This window comes from Parasteatoda tepidariorum, chromosome 11 (assembly GCF_982258835.1).
Source record: "Parasteatoda tepidariorum strain Cologne lab strain chromosome 11, Ptep-v5.0, whole genome shotgun sequence".
NCBI lineage: Eukaryota > Metazoa > Arthropoda > Arachnida > Araneae > Theridiidae > Parasteatoda > Parasteatoda tepidariorum.
The window spans coordinates 24854716-24874647 of NC_141765.1; the positions used below are offsets into that span (position 1 = coordinate 24854716).

The window sequence follows — 19932 nt, forward strand, 5'->3', positions numbered from 1 at the left end:
TTATGCGCGCATGACCAATACGTACGCAATATAGAAGAACTTGAAACTTTCGATGGATATTTGGAATATAGTTCTAAGTTTGGTGTTAGGTATTGAATAACTAAATGCAAGAACCGTTTTTTTTAAAAATTATTAGGTGAACCGGAAAGTAATGTCGTTTCGGCGCATTAAACATCCGTTAGTCTTAAAAACCACTTCGATCCATTTCGATTCATTTTTGAACTGGCATTGAAAGATTGCTGCTAACGAGGGTGAATATATTATTGAGTAAAAATAAAATCTTGATAACAAATATCAAATGCACCAAAAAGACATTACTTTCCAGTCCACTTTATATTATTAACTTTAACACTATTTTTTTAGAAACATAAGTAGTTTTTCAGATAAATAGTTATTGTTTGAGCTTTTGAGTTATGCGCGCATGACCAATACGTACGCAATATAGAAGAACTTGAAACTTTCGATGGATATTTGGAATATAGTTCTAAGTTTGGTGTTAGGTATTGAATAACTAAATGCAAGAACCGTTTTTTTTAAAAATTATTAGGTGAACCGGAAAGTAATGTCGTTTCGGCGCATTAAACATCCGTTAGTCTTAAAAACCACTTCGATCCATTTCGATTCATTTTTGAACTGGCATTGAAAGATTGCTGCTAACGAGGGTGAATATATTATTGAGTAAAAATAAAATCTTGATAACAAATATCAAATGCACCAAAAAGACATTACTTTCCAGTCCACTTTATATTATTAACTTTAACACTATTTTTTTAGAAACATAAGTAGTTTTTCAGATAAATAGTTATTGTTTGAGCTTTTGAGTTATGCGCGCATGACCAATACGTACGCAATATAGAAGAACTTGAAACTTTCGATGGATATTTGAAATATAGTTTTAAGTTTGATGTTAGGTATTGAATAACTAAATGCAAGAACCGTTTTTTTTAAAAATTATTAGGTGAACCGGAAAGTAATGTCGTTTCGGCCCATTAAACATCCGTTAGTCTTAAAAACCACTTCGATCCATTTCGATTCATTTTTGAACTGGCATTGAAAGATTGCTGCTAACGAGGGTGAATATATTATTGAGTAAAAATAAAATCTTGATAACAAATATCAAATGCACCGAAAAGACATTACTTTCCGGTCCACTTAATATTATTAACTTTAACACTATGTTTTTTAAAAACATAAGTAGTTTTTCAAATAAATGGTTATTATTATTTAATTTTTTTAATAAAGGAAATTTCATATTTTACAGTTATATACCAGCTTGAAACCATTTTTAAGACTAAAATCCCTTCATAGTAATCATCATTAATTTAATTTTTTTCAAAAATGATTTTTTTCTCGGTATTATAAAGGGAAAGACTATAAAAAGTTCACGCCTGAATATTATTCTTTTTCATCTTAAGTCCAAAAATATTCTAATCCCTTTTAAGATAAAAGATGTTTTGCATCTTATGTACTTTTTATTATCCAGCTTTATAATTTTTTGCAGATTTAGATTTAGAGATTATTATTGATTGTTGTCTTTGTTTTGTTTTTTCTATGAAGCACCCATTTGCTTACAAATGATATATAAATAAGAACTAAAATTCCCTTACAGATGATATATAAATAAGAACTAAAATTCCTTTACAAATGATATATAAATAAGAACTAAAATTCCAAATTTAAAGGAAATATTCGAAAATTAAAAAAAGAAGCACATAAACAGTTACTATATACATAAAAAATTTAAATTTTGTATGTTTATTTAAATGTGACAATTAATTAATACCTAAGTATGTTTTCGATTAAGAAATCTATGTTATATTTATAGAGTATGCCACATTTCAAACTCTTGTCATCGTATCTATTTTAATTTTGTTATATTAGGAACTATTTTTCTTTGAAAACAGGCACAAAAAATGAGAAATAAATATGTTCAGAACTACCAGAATGTGGCAAAATTTACCGTGTTTCTGGCTCTAAGGAAACGTCCAAAAAATCCGGTAATTTTTAACGAAGTGCTTTGGTAATCATTTCGGTAAATTTAACAATAAAAAATGGCTTTATAATGTGAAATAAAATTTGGTAATTTGATCATAATACCTTAGAGCTTGGCATAGAAACCAATTATTCGGTAAAAATTTACTTTTCAATTTCGTATTTTCGCTAAATTTATGGTAAAAAAAACGATAATTTGGAAAACCAGAATTTCCGCAAGCCTTTATTATATGAATAGCTAAATGCGAACTGAAACGGATAAATGATTACAAATAAATGTTCATATATAGTATATTTTGGTTTTATTAACAGAATTTTTTTTTACCAGGAATGTCATTACTATACAGCACGGTAATTTTACCACAATTTTTTCTCTGCGTAAAATGGATTTCTCCTAGATATATGTCTTTCAAAATTTTGTTAGTTGCACTAGTCACGCTTATTTTATTTTCCAGCAGCATTCATATCACGAGTCAACTTTTTTCATGCTTCTAACAATCTTAAAAAAAATATTGAATTTGATACAAACACGTGGAAATATAAATAAAAAACTGCGTTCTCTAATAAAAATTTAGATCCATTAATGACTCATAGCCATTTATAGAAGCCTTAGTAGAATTTTACGAACTACAAAACAGCTTTGAATTAATTCATTATTTATGGAATCATTATGCTAATTACCGAAAACTTATTCATGAACATTAGTTTCGAAAATTTTCAGGTTTGGAGTAGCGATAAAGTACAATCTTCAGAAAAATATGCATCCAAAATCCTTTTGAATAAATTGCTAACCCTTCGAAACACGCTACTTTAAAAATATTTCAAAGCATCGATTGAATAGCTAATATTTTTACATCTTTCATCAATAGACTTCCTTAGCGCCATTAGCTTTTCAGGTAAGCGTTGAATAGATTAATATCTTACCCGTTTTGGTTTGGGAGTTTTCGATAGCCTGATAATAAAAGGAAGGAAAACTTGTTTTAGGAGAAAGTTTTTTTTTCCTTTTGCATTTTAAATAGCTTTTGAGTAGTTAATTAATAATGTATCTTTTAAATATTCGCTCAACTCTTTTAAAAGTAAACAAAAATCATTTCTTCATCATTATTTAGTCATAACTCTTCTACTCATGCAGAATAAACATTTAGTGGAATTAGCTGAAATTATCTTTCACCGAGCATATTGTAGCCACGTTAGTCGATTTTGAAAATAAAATAAAAGGAGTTAAGAATGTTTAAATTTAAACACTATGCAAGAATGATAAATTTAATGAATTTACATTATTATTATAACTATATCACCATACATATAATTGAAAGGAATTATAGTTTAAACTCCATAACTTAATAATTATTTTTGCCAGTGTTGGATTGAATATAGAGCTAAATAATGCATAAGCTTGTTGTGTCTAATTTGCGTGGCATTTATTTTGTTAACAGTGTTGTTTCTTATATAACACGAAACGAAAAAGTAATAATTAAACAAATCTCAGATTGTACGTCATAGGTTTAAAACTATTTCTGAAATGCAATTTCGCTAAGAATTAGCTTTGGGTAATATTAATATATTTTTAATACGTTATAGATCTGGGACATATATTGATTTTTTTAAACTGTTTTGACTGAAACCTATTTTTGCTTTTAGGAATAAACATATCCAAGGTGGAGTTTTACTATTTTAAAAATGTTCTATTTAAATTTGTTAGAAGTGTTTTCAAAAGGTATGGTACAATGAAAAAGAGTTGAATCAAATTGTTCTATTGTCATTTTATTTATGAAACTGTGTTGCCCAATGAAAATGGTTTTACTCCTTAAGTTTTTTTAGTTATCCCAAGCAATTCTACCATGGAACTAAAGATGTTCCAAGTAAAATTTTATCATTTTATTTGAAGCAATTAGTTCTGCAGCTGCTGCTGATAAAATGCAACCCGATATTACTAACAGTAAAAATTCCAAAAGTTCAAGTTTTGCTGTACTAGTTTTGTTCGCAACTGTAAATTGTTAGGATCAAATTATCACAATCAGTGTAAAGTATGAAAGATAAGAGTAAAGTAATTTTTGAATGAATATTATATCCACAAAATACCATCCTATAAAATAATGCTTTAAGATGACGAATCATATAGCACTAAAAACTACTGCAGGTTGTTCAAAAACAGATAATTTTTTGTTTTACGCAATATAAAATCAACCATGTCTCTTTATATAACAAACTTTTGTATACTCATTACTGTAATTAACTACTTAAAAATTACGGACGTTACTGTACTTAAAAAAGTGCATAAAGATGCTGATAAATTGAGCAAAAGTGTTTTAATGTGTGAGGGACTTTATGAAGATGGGAATAGGTGAAACTACTGCAATTAGACCAATAGTTGTACTAAATAAATATATAATTGTTTCATCTGGTAAAATAATTAGTAACAATGTGCAATTTACTAATGTTTGAGAGGATGTTATTGTATTTAACTACTCACGTGACATGTGCCTCAACCAGTATTTAAAGTCTCTAATCTCCGGAGAGAGTTTTGCTAACTACAAGACCATGAAGAAAACAGTAACGGAATTTCTATAGTGTTTCTTACATTAAAGAAATTTTTTTCATTACACTTTACATTACATTACATTTGATTCACTTTTTAGCTAGTCTAAAAAAATTACACCTGAATGTAAATTTGCATATTGCATTAAAATTAAAAAAAGAGTTATATCATGTACTACCAAACTGTAGAATTTTTTAAATAATGCCAAGGAAACATTTTTAAGGAGCAAGCAAAAAATCATGGGAGCATAAAAAGTTATGATGCATAATTGGCACACTTTGAGCTTAATACGTACAAGATAGAATTTAACGTAGAAAGATAATGAGAATGTACTTCCCTGACAGAAAAATGTATTGTTTTCTGTTGAAGAAACTAACATAAAAATATTAGCACCTAACTCAAGAAAATGTTGGAACAAATCTTCTGCGGTTATCAGTTTTACTCCAAGAAAGCTGGTGCAATCAAGATTGTTCACATAGCTATTTTCCTAAATGAAAGTTTAACACGCAACCAACTTATTACGCCACACCAAGTTAAGTGATTACTTTGTGATTTAACTCAATCAAGACGTTATAAACGGTAAAAAATAAGTTTTATCTTTATAAATGTTTCGAAACCCAAATAACTGCTATTTTTCTTATTAAAGTAATAGAAAATTAATTTGCCAATTAGTATGAATTTCTAAAGAAACGCAAATTGCATAAAATTATATATAGAATTAATTATTAAAAAGCGAATCAATGTGGCTGTCTAAAAGTATGAGAAAAAAATCGATCGAAAAATATAAGTTTATTTACTTTGTAGATTAAATATTTGAATTAATATTTGAACTAAGAGAATACTTGAATTATTTGAATTAATATGTTTGAATTATTTCAATGAATGTCGTTTAAAATTATGGAAAAATGATTCGATTGATTGGATACTTTAATTCAGACAATTAATTTCAGAGATATTGCTCAAAAATTAGACGCATAAAAGAGTGCCGAAAGAACCAAAGTAATCACTGGATTTTAAGAAATCTACCATGCCCTTAAAATGTTGCGGATGTGGAATGGTCAAATGAATTAAATCTGGATTTTAATGGAAAAAGATTTTAAAAAACGCTGCGGCAAACATATGTCTTTTTAAAAAAAGATCAGAATGTAAAGTTTCATAATAAGAATATTGTGAATACATAGAAATAATGTGTTATTAAATTCTTAAAAAAGCAGGAAATAGAGAAAACAGTACACAGGTAAATTGTTTGATCCTAAAAGTTTAATTTGAATCGAATGTACATTTCAATAATACAAGTCCCAAGTGAGTGATGTAAACTTTTGACGCAAAAACTATATTTTGTCTTTACCACACCAAAAACTGTGTTCAAATGCGGAGACACGGTTGAAAACTAAATAAGTACATCAAAATCAAGATAAGTTCAAATAAATTGAAATAGCGCAAAAGCCGAAATTGGATATTTTTGGCCAAATGTAAACTCTTCTAATCATGCAACCCATCTTACAGAGAGAAAGGTAAACCCGAGATTGATGGAAATTAGGTTGACTGATTCGATAAATAAATCTCATAAAATCAAATTTAATTTACTTGTAGAGTTTAATATAACAAGAACTGAATCGGCTGTCTGTTGGGTTAAACTGAAACGACTAAGCATTGTAAGTGAGAAAAAGAAAGAAAAAAAAACTGTGGAAGAATTTTAATGTATTCAATTCGCGGTTCAATGACAAATGACACTGGGTCCAATGAAGGAGAAAATAAATTAACTTGGGAATGAAACTCAAACAACACTTTGAAACTTTTTTTGCTGCATTTATGCAAGTACTTGATCTTGCTTAACTCGGATTTGGGGATTTCAAATTTCAAACAAGTTTTGCTTTTAAAGCTACAGATTTTTTTAATGACATCTTTCGTCTATTTTTTGTCGAAATGTACAAGTTTAAAAACAATATATATAACAGGGGTCACGTGAATGTTGCAACTAACTTCTAGGTGAGTTAGGACACATCATTAAGATTAAAATTACATAGGAAACCATGAACCGAAATGTAGTCGTAATCGGCTGTGGGGTGCTTCCTTATTATGTCTTATTTAGAAGCACACGAAGAAACAGTTCATTAAAACCTGCGAACGTTATACCTGCGAATGACAATATTTCCGGGCATGGGCTCCTACGAAATTTTAGTCCTGATGATGTGCCTTAGCTCCCCTTGAAGTTAGTCGCAACATTTGCTTGACCCCTGTTATATATAACATTTCTGAACGTGAATATTTCGACAAAAATAGAATAAAAATGTCATTGAAAAAAACTGAAAAACTGATTACAGATTTGAAATCAGCCACGTGAAAATATTTAAGATCCTTTAAAAAATCTCATGCAACAGAAAAAATAAATGTTCCCCAATGTAACTAAATCTTTACTGTTAAGAATATTTAAATATATATTGATTTGAAAATAATATAAGGTAAACTTTTTACTTCAGAGTTTTCTTTTCAAAATTTGAATTGATTATATAACTAAATTTAACTGTATAACATTTAGAAATAATGCGTCCTAAAATGTTTTTTGTTCTCCTAAAAATGAGTAAAAAATGAAAGAAAAAAAGTCATTTATTACTTAAAGCAAAGATTTTAGAATGGTTTTTACCCTATTCATTATATTTTTCATTTTTCAATTTAATCGACTTTACTTACCTAAATAGCAAGACCAATTTTTGACCGAGATACTAGTTGCGGCGAGAAAGTCATAACTGCGAATTTCTGAAACGTAAAAATGTTAATTAATATAATGTTACTATAACTTAGCAGCATATTAAGCAAACCAACGTCCTCCTAAAACTAAACAAGTAAAATTTCTATACAAAACTTTAAAATCTCTCTGCTTTACTTTTTCAATTCAATATTTTAAGAACAGAAGACAAAACTAAAAGAAATGTTCCCAAGTGTAATTGATTCAGAAGTTTCCAAGGTTCTTTAAGGTTTTTTTACAAACATTTAAAATTAAGATAATATTCCTAAAATAAATCCTTATAATATTAGACTGATATGCTCTAGTTTATTGCTCATAGTTTTTAGTTGAATGTTGAGTTAAATGGACCAAACTTTAAATCAGAAGTCTCTGTCTTGATATCACGGTAAAATACTAAGATTTAGCTGCAGGGTCTGTAATTAAACATTTGTATTTATTGATTAGATATTTGTATTGTGGTTAAATGTGTGCTGCCTGAATCATAAGTATATCAACGTAAAATAGTAATCACATGTCAATATCGCTTATATGATACCTATACCCTAAATTTCACTCTATTTCACTTAGAAAAAAAAGTGAAATGACTGAGTTATACACGAAATCTCTTCATTTTAATAATATTCCTGCACCTCAATTATAAAACTTTTATAAGTAGAATCTGAATTAAATAAAATACAGTCTACAGAACTAAAGGAAATATATAACTATACTTCGAATAAAATAGTTTAAATCACTCGGCACGTTCTCATTCACTTTACTCTCTTTTTATTGGCATGGTCGAAAGGAGTTCTTTTCAATTTATTTTCGAAATGTAGGGACAGAAGTTTCAATTAAAGAAGTCACGCTTTTGCAACCTATTTGGTCCTATAAATTGCTCAATTTCTGCTTTCAAAGTTCCACCATGCTCTTAATAAATAATTCACATTTTTATTAGTTCCATTTTACCATGACGCTTGTAATATTTCCTCGTTTAGAGCGTCTTTGAATTTTAAAGTTATTAAATTATTTGGAATTTTTGAAACAGAATTATATTTGGTGTAGATTTATATGTTTAAAGCAAATGTAATGAAAGGAAATGTACGAAATTGTTTATAAATAGAAAGTCTTTGGACGGAAATTGAATTCGAAAAATTAAAATACTGAAATATAACTGTAATTTTCATTTCATTATAATTGAATTTTAAATGAACTCCCTCATAAAACATTGTCGCTAAAAAAGGTTAAATTTCAATTGAATTGGGGGTTTAGCGATAGAAGTTCCATAAAAGGATTAAATTCTTTTGAATTAAGTGATGGTTTGTGGGACAAGGTTAAAAAAATGCACAATGCACTGAACAATTGGTTTTTAAACAGATAAAAAGATTAAGTCATAAATTTATCTTAATAAAATGTATGAAATATAAAATTGATAAACTGGTTCAAAGCTAAACATCAAACAACACAGCAAAACAATCGTATCTATACGGTTTAAATACCAAAAGTGCGTAGAAATGCAGCGGGAAAATAATATAATGGCGAGTTTTATCTAATAAATTCTTCATACGCAAAATAAAGCTGCCAAAAAGGTAAGAAGATGTTGGTTAGAATCCTAAGTAAAACGTAGCAAGCATAACATAGTTCAGTCGAGCATGTTTTGTTCCTAGACTGCACTGTTGGAAATTTCTATGAAAAAATGGTTAAATAACAATTTATTTAATTGTTATCTTACCATATTCAAACAAAACAGTCAAATAGCCATAAATAAGATGGTATTTAAACTGTTAACAGTGAGAAAACCCATTATTTACTGCTTTCATCTAATACTGTTAAATAATCAGAATTTTATCACACCTAGATTCACCTAATGAGCTAACTTAGTTCCTGGCAGATATAAGTGCATATTATAGCTACGAGGGTTAGTCTGTCAATCTCATGACCGAAAAAACGGGGGTTCAAGTTCAAACGTTGACGCCACAATATTTCCCCCACTTCCTTCAACATTCGAAGAGTTTCCAGTGTCCTGCACTCCCCAGTTTATGAACCTGAAGTGTTAAAATACGATACTTTAATTCACGCATAGATGACAGCACCGTGAAACTGCTAAACTATCAATATACAGTAAAAATACTATTTACGGTTTTGAAACCATGCTAATTGTAAATGGTTAAAAACCGTATAATTTTACATTCATGGTTTTTTAACAATATTAGTTGTAAATGGTTTCAAAACTGTAAAGGTAAAAAATGTTCTTTACCGTAAACGTTATGGTTAATTGGATGGGCAGACAGCTGCCGGTTATTTTACCATAATTTTAGAATGAAAATTCTGTAAGTGTGGTGATATTTACTTTTGCCCTGACCAAAATTTATCAATGGTCTTTTAAAACAAACTACGCAAGGCAAATACACAAATTCTGTAAATGCTTAGGCAGAATATCAGATAGTAAATGAATTGAAACAAATGTAGATTTAAACTGAATAAGGTTCGCACGAAAACATGCTACGCCAAGCTAAAGGTTTTAAGACAAATCGAAATGTGATAAAATTTATCTCACAAAAATACATAAAATTGATAAAATAGTATTTGCCGTTACAAATTAATAAAATCAGATCAAATTGTCAAATACTATCAAAGAGTTAAATGCTAAAATTGAAAATACCAATAGCAAATACTAACACAAAAGTGTATAGTTGATGGGTTTTGTTTAAGAAATTACAAGAAAAAGTTTAAATTTAGGTAAAAAGTTATTGAACTTGGTTTCATGGTTAGAGAGGAAAATTTTACAATTTGGATATTTGAGATTGGTTAATTTAATTATAGCACAAGAGATAGTCGAGACTATAATGTGACAAAGTTAAAGCATAATAAAATAAGTATAGTAAATCAAATGGATTTACCTGATTAATATCTGCATTCACTTCGAAAATATATAAATAGCAAATAACAGTCGACATGCTTCAAGCGCCACAAAAATAGGCGCCCGTTTTCACGACTTGCCAGGCATGAATGAGAAGAAACAAAAGTGATTTGAAATAAAAATTATTTACCTCCGTGTACTAATATTAACTTGCGAATACATAAATTTTTCACATTTTAAACATTATATCAGTAGTAAGTTAAATTGAATGTAGGACTTAGTTGCATAAGATCTAAAGGAGGACGTACTGCGACAAACAATTCGTCAAAATAGATCAAAAGGTAAAGGGCATACTACAATTTTGTTTTCATAAAATACATGAAGTTAAATGGTGCATAGTTACATTTATAAGTCGATAAAATCAAATAAAAGGGTGTTATTAAATAAAATGCACGAAATAGGAATCTATAGTAAACTTCAATCATTTATTTCAATCAATTATGTATTATAAACATTTACCTTTTTTTCAGGAAAAAAATAATGTAATCTGATCATTTATCCGAATTTCCAGAAAGATTTGAAGATCGGAACAATCTTACAATCAAGCCAGTAGTATTTTAAAAGAACGGTTAGTGTAAAAATTTATTTCTTGTCATACTTTTACTAAATATTTTATTTTATATTTTTATACCTATACGAATTAAACTGAATGCTGGCTTTAACTATTGGTTGATTAAAATTTATTGGCTCAAGAGCCAGATAAGGCATCAATCATTAGGTTAACAAAATGATTTTCTTTTAAACTAGGAGGCATTTCGGAATAATGGAACGTATAACCATTTCAAGAAATTCCGATTCATCTTAGTTCAAATGAACTGAGATAAACATGAACGTAATTCTGATGATATTATGGTTAATATATTCCTGGCAACAGAAACTCTTCCGCAAAGTTCTGCAGATTATTTTTTATCTCAGAATATTTTGAGAAAGAAATAAGGCTGAAAAACTGGGGCAAATTTATCCAGGCACGGCTATGTCAAATGGCAATATATGTTTGATTTTTTGGAATTATTTTATTTATTAATGCAGATATAAAGCAGAACAAAAGAATTTACACTAAAAAATTAGTTTGACTTTTACAGTTTGTTTACGAAACAGGAGCTTTGGCACCAAACGGTATATAAACTTTTAGTCAAATTTTTTGTCCAACTCTTTCGATTCTTAAACTACGGATTGGAAAACGTCCTTCTATTTTATGCAATTAAACAATAAGAGTATTTTCTCGTCATAAATAAAAATTGGCAAAATCGAAAGCTTACAATTTTTTTGGGCTGGTCAATTTCTATTTAATTTGCCATATTGGGTTGATTAAATTAAATTTTCTTCTTTTTTGTATAACACCACCTTATCGTTTTTCTAAGAGCTATGTTTTCATAATTTACAGTCAGGCACACCACATGGTTGTCATTTCCTTTTACAACAGATATTTCTTTTGTGGATATTTTGTCCAATTCTTCTCAATTTTTTTTCTTATTTCCTTAGATTGTTTTATGGGACATGTTTGAAGTCAATTTTTCTAAATGTTGCCATGATTCTAAATTCTTTATCTCGCATAGTTTTAACGAAATTAAAAGAAATGAAGAAAAAAAATTCGACGTAACATTTTAGGTTTGTTACACATGTTTTACAAGTTTGTTAGGTTTGTTACACTAATACAACTCTTGTTCCCAAAAATAACTACTCACTATGACAGGTCATATTTTAGAAACAAAGAAAAATGTAGATTTTTAATTAGTTATTCAATTTAACAACGGATTAGGCATACTTTGTTCTGTATAGGCTAAAGCAAAAAACGACAAGTTTTAGCCGTTTTTGAAAGAAAAATACAGCGAAGCATTTTCGGAGGTGTAAAATGTTTAGAGTACATACTTGAAGAAGAAGAAGGAAAATTTAGAACTTTTTAAGATCTACAAAGAGCCAGACATAATTAAGTTGAGATAAGTTCAAATACTAAAATGGGCTGGACGCTTTATTAGAATGAAGGATGACAGAGCTCCCAAAAAGATCTTCGACCCAAAACCACCTGAAGCATGAAAAGGGAGACCAAAGATTCGGTGGGTCGACTGCCTAGAAACAAATTTAAAAGTTCTCAAAATTATAAACTGGAAGAGTCTATCAAAAAAGGGCATCTTGAAACTAGATTCTGAGGAAGGCCATGGCCCACCCAGGCCTGGCGTGCTATTGAAGAAGAAAGCAAGAACTATATTATGTTCATTTAAGTACTTTCATTTGTGCTTAATTCAAGCCATTTCTTGTTTTAGTTACTCAATAGTTAGATCTCTAAGAAGACCGACAACCTTAACCAGACGTGCAAGAAGATCATTCACTTTGCATTCGGGACTATCATGCTGATATCTGAATAATTCCATTGCAATCGTATTCGATGTCATTCGATTGCAATCGCATTCGATGTTGAAATGGAGAATAATTGATGAAAGAAATCGAATATACGTCACGCAAAGTTCCCATATTGGAAACAACAAACAAGGAGGTCGGTATCAACTACATATAATGAATTTTTTTAATCAGATTCGGTAAAGTATTGAAGACGAATTACTTATAAATATTTTCCACAATTCTAGCAAAAATATTTTCAGGGATCGTGTCAAAAAAAGGAGAGAATGGAAAATAGGTCAACTTTCTCTCATTATGACTATTCTCATAATAAATTTTGAAAACTTAATAAATATTTTTCATTCTTATAAAAATTAATTTAGGATAATCATAGTTCATATTTAGAAATACATTTATAAAATTTAAATTAATCGATGAAGGGAAAGCAGGGAGAAAATAAAGAATACTAGTTCTTCTTGCAGCGAGTGCTTTGCCGCCTAATGGGTTAAGGAAACAAATGAGAAAGAACAATTTAATTTTTTTCAGAAATTTTTTAATCATTCTAATTCCATCATTTGTTTCTAAATTCTAACAATTTGTTTATAGGCATTTCTTCTAAAAATTTTTTAACTTTTTTTACTCATTTCACGAAATTTTAATTAATGTATATAACGAATTTTTTTAAAGAATTTTTCAAAAAGAGTATCTGCCTGCGTCAGGGTTGCAGGCAATTTTGATCTCGTGAAAATAGAGCTGCAGATTCTGCTACCAGGAATATTTTATAAAAATAGTGCATTATAAAAAGTGATAAATATGTTTTACATAAATAGTGCATTAAAGTGATACTTCTACATAGAATTTTATGCAATTTTTAATATTTCATTCTCTGTTCTTCCTTTTCTGAGTACAACTAAAAAGTAGCGTACTTAAAAAGTCAGCAAAAGTAAAAAAAACTATTAAACTCTATCGTCTTTGCAAATTCTTGATTAATTTAATTAGATCTTCATTACAAAGCTATAATAAATTCCACACTTGAACTATACCACACATAAAACTCAATGAAAATTAAAACAAAGACAAAGTAAAAATAAATTACTCACCAAAAGCTTATGACTTTAATATACAATTCAATGTTGCGATCTGGAGTATCACCAAATTAAATCAGTTATAAGCATTTCTTCAGCACGTTTTTAACCTCTTTGATAAAACGAAGCATTATCAAATAGTTCCAATTTAGTTGGATTGATTTCTATATTTCTTCATTTCCCAGAAATTGGATAAATATTAGTTCAGACGCATTAAAAGAAAAAAGCAAACATTGACAAGATGTTGCAAATAATTTAAAATTTTAAATAAACTTAAATACTTTGTATCACATATGATATGTGAGCAGTTAAATTTATAGTAAAACATTCAGTTTACTCTAAATTCATTAAAAACTAACTTTTCTTTCTAGTGAGTTTTCTGATGTATAGTATTTATCATTTGTTGCTCCAAAATGAAACTATCTGAAATATAAAATTACTTTTAAATTTATGAATCGATTTCGTTTGAATCCATAAAACTGAATCAATAAAATGCAAAGATTAACAAAGTTTTCCGATAGTTTAAAAGCACGTAATCATCTAAGAAACTCTGACAAGATGTAAAATTCGCTTTAAACAAAAGCCAAGATGCATTATTAATGCATAATTTATTTCACGCCTTTGAGTTCTTTACAGCCATTTAATAGTTGGTCTACTTTGTCTGTAAAAAGGGGATAATATAAGCCTGTATACCTACATAAACTATACTTATATTTAATGTATTTTTCCCTAAATGGTTTTCCAACTTTCATATAATTCACTTATTGATTGTTTTTATGTGTGGCAAAATGAAACAGTATTTAAAAGTGAAAGATCTTAGAAAAATCATTTTAAATGTTAAGTATTTATTCCATAGCTGAAATTACAGTTCATTCATGTGAGTTTAAGTTGGTTTTGTTTCTAGTACAAGGGTCATATACTTGATTTATGAAAAAATATTTTTTTTCCCTGGCAGATAAATTTCCTACTAATTTTAACAAAATTACTTTTTGCATTTTTCCAGTTACTCGTAAATTAATTTCTTTTCTAAAAAATGCATTTTTGAAACTGTTTTGTTTTCTTCTTTGCAATTTTTTAAAAATAACTGAGTACATGAATAGTTCATTTCTTTAATATACTAAACCCAAACTGAAAACAAATTTGCACTCAGCTCCCTTGTAGACGTTTTGTCTATTTTCGGGAATTATTAATTAGTGGTTTCAAATACTACTGTGATAAAAAAAGTACTCAGAATGATGGTATGTGCCAAAAGGAAATGAACTATTAGTCAACATTTTATTTCATCTTCTTCAAAATTGTCTTTTTTTGACTTCAATAAACACCTGCCAATGTTTTTCCGAATCTCCATAACGTATCTTGAATTCGTGTTTATGCATGTGAAATTTGTAGATAATTTTTTTTATCAAATTAGTGGACTCAAAGCGAGAATCACGAAACAAAAATTTCTTCCTTGGGAATGAGAAAAAACTTAATGGGGCCATAACTGAAATAATGGTGCTTGTAGAGCAGTATTTACTGAATGCTTTGACAGAATTTGACGAATAATACTGCTGTGTAAGAATTTGCATTATCATGATGATAAACCCCCATGTTTTTTTTACTGCATTTCTGATCTTTTTCAACCGATTGCTTCAAGCAAGCATCCCAAAACACTTGAATAATTATTTCCATTGACTATCTGGTCAGTCGGCAGTAATTCATTATGCAGATAATCAAGGAAAACAGTATACATTACCTTGATTTTTGATAGAGTTTGAAATGGTCTTTTCGTTCTTGTTCTATCTTATAAGCGCCACAAACTTGCTTATTGAGTTTTTCCTGATTTAAAAAGCATATATCCAAATTTCTACACCAGTAATAAAATGTTTTAAAAGTAATAGTTAAATGAACGCGTTGTTGTTTTTATTCAATTTGTTTTTATTCAAATTCAAAGTTCCTGCGTATAGCCATTTTTGGCTATTATGCTAATAAACAGCAACCAACTTATCAAAGTTCGTGTTACAACTTGTTGTTCTTTTGAAACTGCTTGACAGAAACCAAATGATGTCGGAACATGTTCCATAATGTCTCTATTGTGAAACGATGATCACGGAGCATCATTTTTTTGACTCCATGGAAATGTTGATTAATAATCGAAGTGAATGGTCTACCAGATTGCTGCTCATCTTCCACGGATCTCTACCATCTGAGATCAGTTCAAATACTGTTGGTTTTGATAAACAGTCGTCTGTTTTGAGAATTTGACCACATTTCAAATGCATTTTTAAAAGAGCTTTCCTTGCAAAAATACAGTTTAATGCATGTTTTTTACTCAATAACATTCGCCATTTCGAAAAATCGACGGAAGGAAAGTTCTTTTCTTAATAAAAACTAATTTATTTTCAGTCGATAAATTCGGTTATTTCCAAATGCTTATGGAAGTCGTTATAGAAGTTTGATAAAAGTCGCAAAATTTTGAAAAACGGTATTTATTATAGATGAATTTTAAATGAAGCACTCCGGATATTTCTTTAATCCCAGTAGTGTTATAAATGCAGCCGATCCATACTTTATCTTATTCTTACACTTATCCATATCTTACACAAAGTTTTCGTCCATAAACATTGTTATTGTGGAGCTTTTATGTTGTATTATAAAATAACAATAACAGATAATAAAATAACTATTATTTTTAGGTTTTTCAGTAAATTCACATAAATCAGCATTATTTCTTTATACGGAATACCGGTGCAAATTAGTTTAGGAACCAGTTTCTAGTTACAACTCAATCACTTTACAACATTAGTATTGAGGGGGTTATGCAATTTTGACTTTCTATTTTTTTAAACCGAAAATCATTTTTATTAATACTATTTGCTTGTTTGTTAGACGAGCATTTACTTTTTAATAAAATATTGAGAATTGAAGTGAATGTGAGCTTTAATAGCACAGGGATAGAAAAAGGACATTAAATATTGAGAATTTACATTTTATTAATTTTTTTTTCTTCATTTAATTGAAAAAACTCAGCATCAATACTCTAGAAATAAAAAGCAATGCACAACTTATAATTCATTAGCATATTTCGCTTAAAAGCATTTCGTCAGATCGCTCTTAATCGCAGTCTAATTTAAATATTTATGTTATTTAAGTGTATTAAGTATATATATTCATTTATTTAACCTTTCGTGTGATTTCATTTTTATTCTCTTTGCTTAGTACATGAAAAATAATAAAATAATAAATTCATATTATCATAACCTATAGGACAACAATACAACTTTCTTAAAATATTCAAATTTAAAATAAAATAAAAATTTCCAAACATGAAAATATTCTAAATCTAATCTAAAGTAAATAATTTTACCGATATATTTTATTTAAGAAAATACGTACACATTCAAATGCCAGCAAAAAATTATATAGCGCTTTTCTGGAATATTGACTTTGCTTATCATAAATGATGATTTTATTTGCAAGGTTATGATGTATTTTATTTATAATTACTTGAAATTTATAAATATATACATTATTTAGCATTAAAAACTGAAATATCACTAACTATTTTAAAAAATTTAATGTTTAAATAATGTTAAAAAGAATCTAGCAAAGCTTAACAGTTCTTTTTTAGAAGTCACACTTCTATCATTCTAATGAAGTTATTTGAAAGTGAAAGTATACAAGTGCGCAAATACCAATAAGCTAATGCTAGTTTTTTTTTTCGCAACTGCTACCGGATGCACATTCAATGCTAATTTCATTTTCTCAAAGCAAGTCTGACTTAGGGTCAGTGCCTGGTAATTCACTAAAGTGAAAGATCTTGTCATTACTCTTTATCAACTGCCTTTTAAAACTTGATTCCCTAAAAACAGTAAGATAACTCAATCGAAAACTTATTTTTCTCAGATAGCAAATCTTCTTGATCAATACTGAATATTCTATAGAATAGAAAGAAAGATTCTAAAGTTCGTGGACCTTTCCTTTTGATGAAAGTGTATTGCCTAATCAGCTTTATTTTAGCTCTTATTCTATCAATAGTAATCGGATCCATTCATAAAATTCTTCTTAAAGCATGAATGAATTTCAATGTTAGATAACAAGCCAACTCAGCAAAAGAAAGAGTTGTTTAGGCAGAAGTCTTCTTTTAGATTTATTCTCAATAAAAGCTGAATAAAAAAATTGTAACAAGAAAAGTGATTTCAAAGCAGGTTTATTGAATCTATACTTAAGTGCCACCATTTGTACATATTTGAATCCTTTTACTAACTTATTGATAAATTTTTACCAATTTTGATTTATTTAAAAAATCTTATAAGATTTTTTCTGAATTTAATGTTAAAAAATAAATTAAATTCGAATTTATAATTTTTTTTTAATTGCATAATCTTTCGAAAATAGAAAGTATTTTTTTATTTTTTTTTTTATTTTTGTTAGCTAAAATCTGTTGCTGGTGTATGATCACCACTTTTGTTAAATGTAAAATTTCACATAAGAGAATGTAAGTAAGGGAAAGTCAAACAAAATCGAGACCTTAACTCCTTAATGTTCGCATAACTTTTTTAAGGAAACGATCATAAAAGTGCTTATTTTTTTATTCTCTAATATTAAACAGGGTGGTCCCGAATTCATAGTATAAACTTTAAGGGTAGTTACAGGACATAGTAACAATCATTTATTGTAAAGGAATGCATGGGCAATGACGCGGTGAGGCGCAAACAAGGGAAATAAGGAAAAGAGAAATGGAGTTATTTGTTGGTTGCGTTACCGGTAGAGGGCAGTAGATGTCTATCTGCCGTTCAACTTGATGCATCTCAGTGGAGGAAAGCGTCATTCGCGATTGAGCTGACGTCTACGATGTGACAAGTGACGCGGCACTGCAATACAATAAATGATTGTTATATTATCCTGTTACCTACCCTTGTACCTAAGTTTGTACCATGAATTCGGGACCACCCTGTATAAAACTAAGTGTATATACAATATATTTATTCATTTTTGATTTTTGGGTTAAATTTTAGCTTACATGTTTGATGAGTGCTGGCATCTAGTTACAAATACACTATCTCTAATCACATGACAAATAGTCGGCCATCTGTTTATAAATTGAGAAATAAGCACGATTCTAGGCATAAGAAATAGATTGACTTCATGTTTTTTTTGCGTTACTTTGGAACACATCAGCCCAGAAATATCACGGGCACAAAAAATAGAGGGTAAAACTTCAAAACTGAAGGGAGTGAAAATGAAGGGATGAAATGAAGGCTACGTGAATAAAATAATATAAATCTTCCTTTAAATGATAAAACAGTCCTTTAGCTCAAAAAATAAAATAAAAAATATTTAAAATAAAAAAAACTTTATTTTGGAAGGTGAATTATATCTTCAAAGTATGCTAAATTCCAATTTTACATGAACTAGTTGGATAAAACTGGCCATATACTAAAAATTTTAAAAAAATAATTTTCTTCCTTTCAAAATATTTAATCCCTTCCCTGTCAACGTCACATCTCATACATCCGACGTTTTTGTACCCGTATGGTTGGCGTCGCATGTCATACGATGAAGATAAAAATTGCTTCATTGAAATTGGACACGTCTCTTTTGATTGGACTCTCTCTTCTCGCGATTATTTTCTTATTTCTGAATATTTTTAAGAGATGGTACAACTAGCCCCTCTTTCTTCACAATTTTCTCTGTGAGATTTTCCGCTTTGAATTAAAATCAAAATCAGTTTGTATTTTCTGACATTTCACTTTTATTAGTGTTAACGTTGCATGTCAAAGTAGTTATGATAGTTGTGATAAATATGATTTTTAGTCTCTGATGCCCAAGACTGATTGCAAAGCTATTTTACGGTAAGGTTGGAAAATTATTTTCCAAAATATTTTTAATTAATTTTGAAAATTATTTTGCACAAATATTTATCTTAAACACTTCAAAGCAATAGAGTTAATAAATTTTTCGTCACAGTGATACGTTCTTAGATAAAACTTGGATGCATTGCTAGGAAAACAAAAGATCAGTGGACGGAACATTACATATTTCATCACCAATAAATCAAGCAAAAAACTGCTAGCCGACAAAAATATTCTGTATTTTTGAATTTAGGATAGAACGCATATTGATTTTCAGCAATAATTTTTTTTGGGGGATAGAAGTTCAAAGAAACAAAATCAGATAGAGAAAAGGTTAATTTGCAACAAACTAATTTATAATCGTCCTAATGTGAGAAACATACAGGAGCTTAAATATCAAGGAAACATTTATTTGGAATTATATATTTTTAGTTAGTTGGCAAGATTTAAAAACAGAGATAAAAAATAAAACATAATAAGTAATTATTAAGAACTATTTTTTGCGC

The 19932-nt window shown here is 28.7% G+C and overlaps 1 protein-coding gene across 2 annotated transcripts in view; it reads left to right on the forward strand.

Annotated features, from left to right (window-relative positions):
- LOC107452601 (5-hydroxytryptamine receptor) overlaps window positions 1-19932 on the forward strand; it is a 141693-nt gene that overhangs the window by 62130 nt on the left and 59631 nt on the right. Inside the window, exon 2 of one of the 2 annotated variants that reach the window (XM_071187889.2) lies at window positions 10644-10741. The exons of the other annotated variant lie outside the window; for it this stretch is intronic. The gene's annotated coding sequence lies outside the window, so the exon portion shown is untranslated. The remainder of the gene's footprint in view (window positions 1-10643; window positions 10742-19932) is intronic. 2 annotated transcript variants of the gene reach the window in all.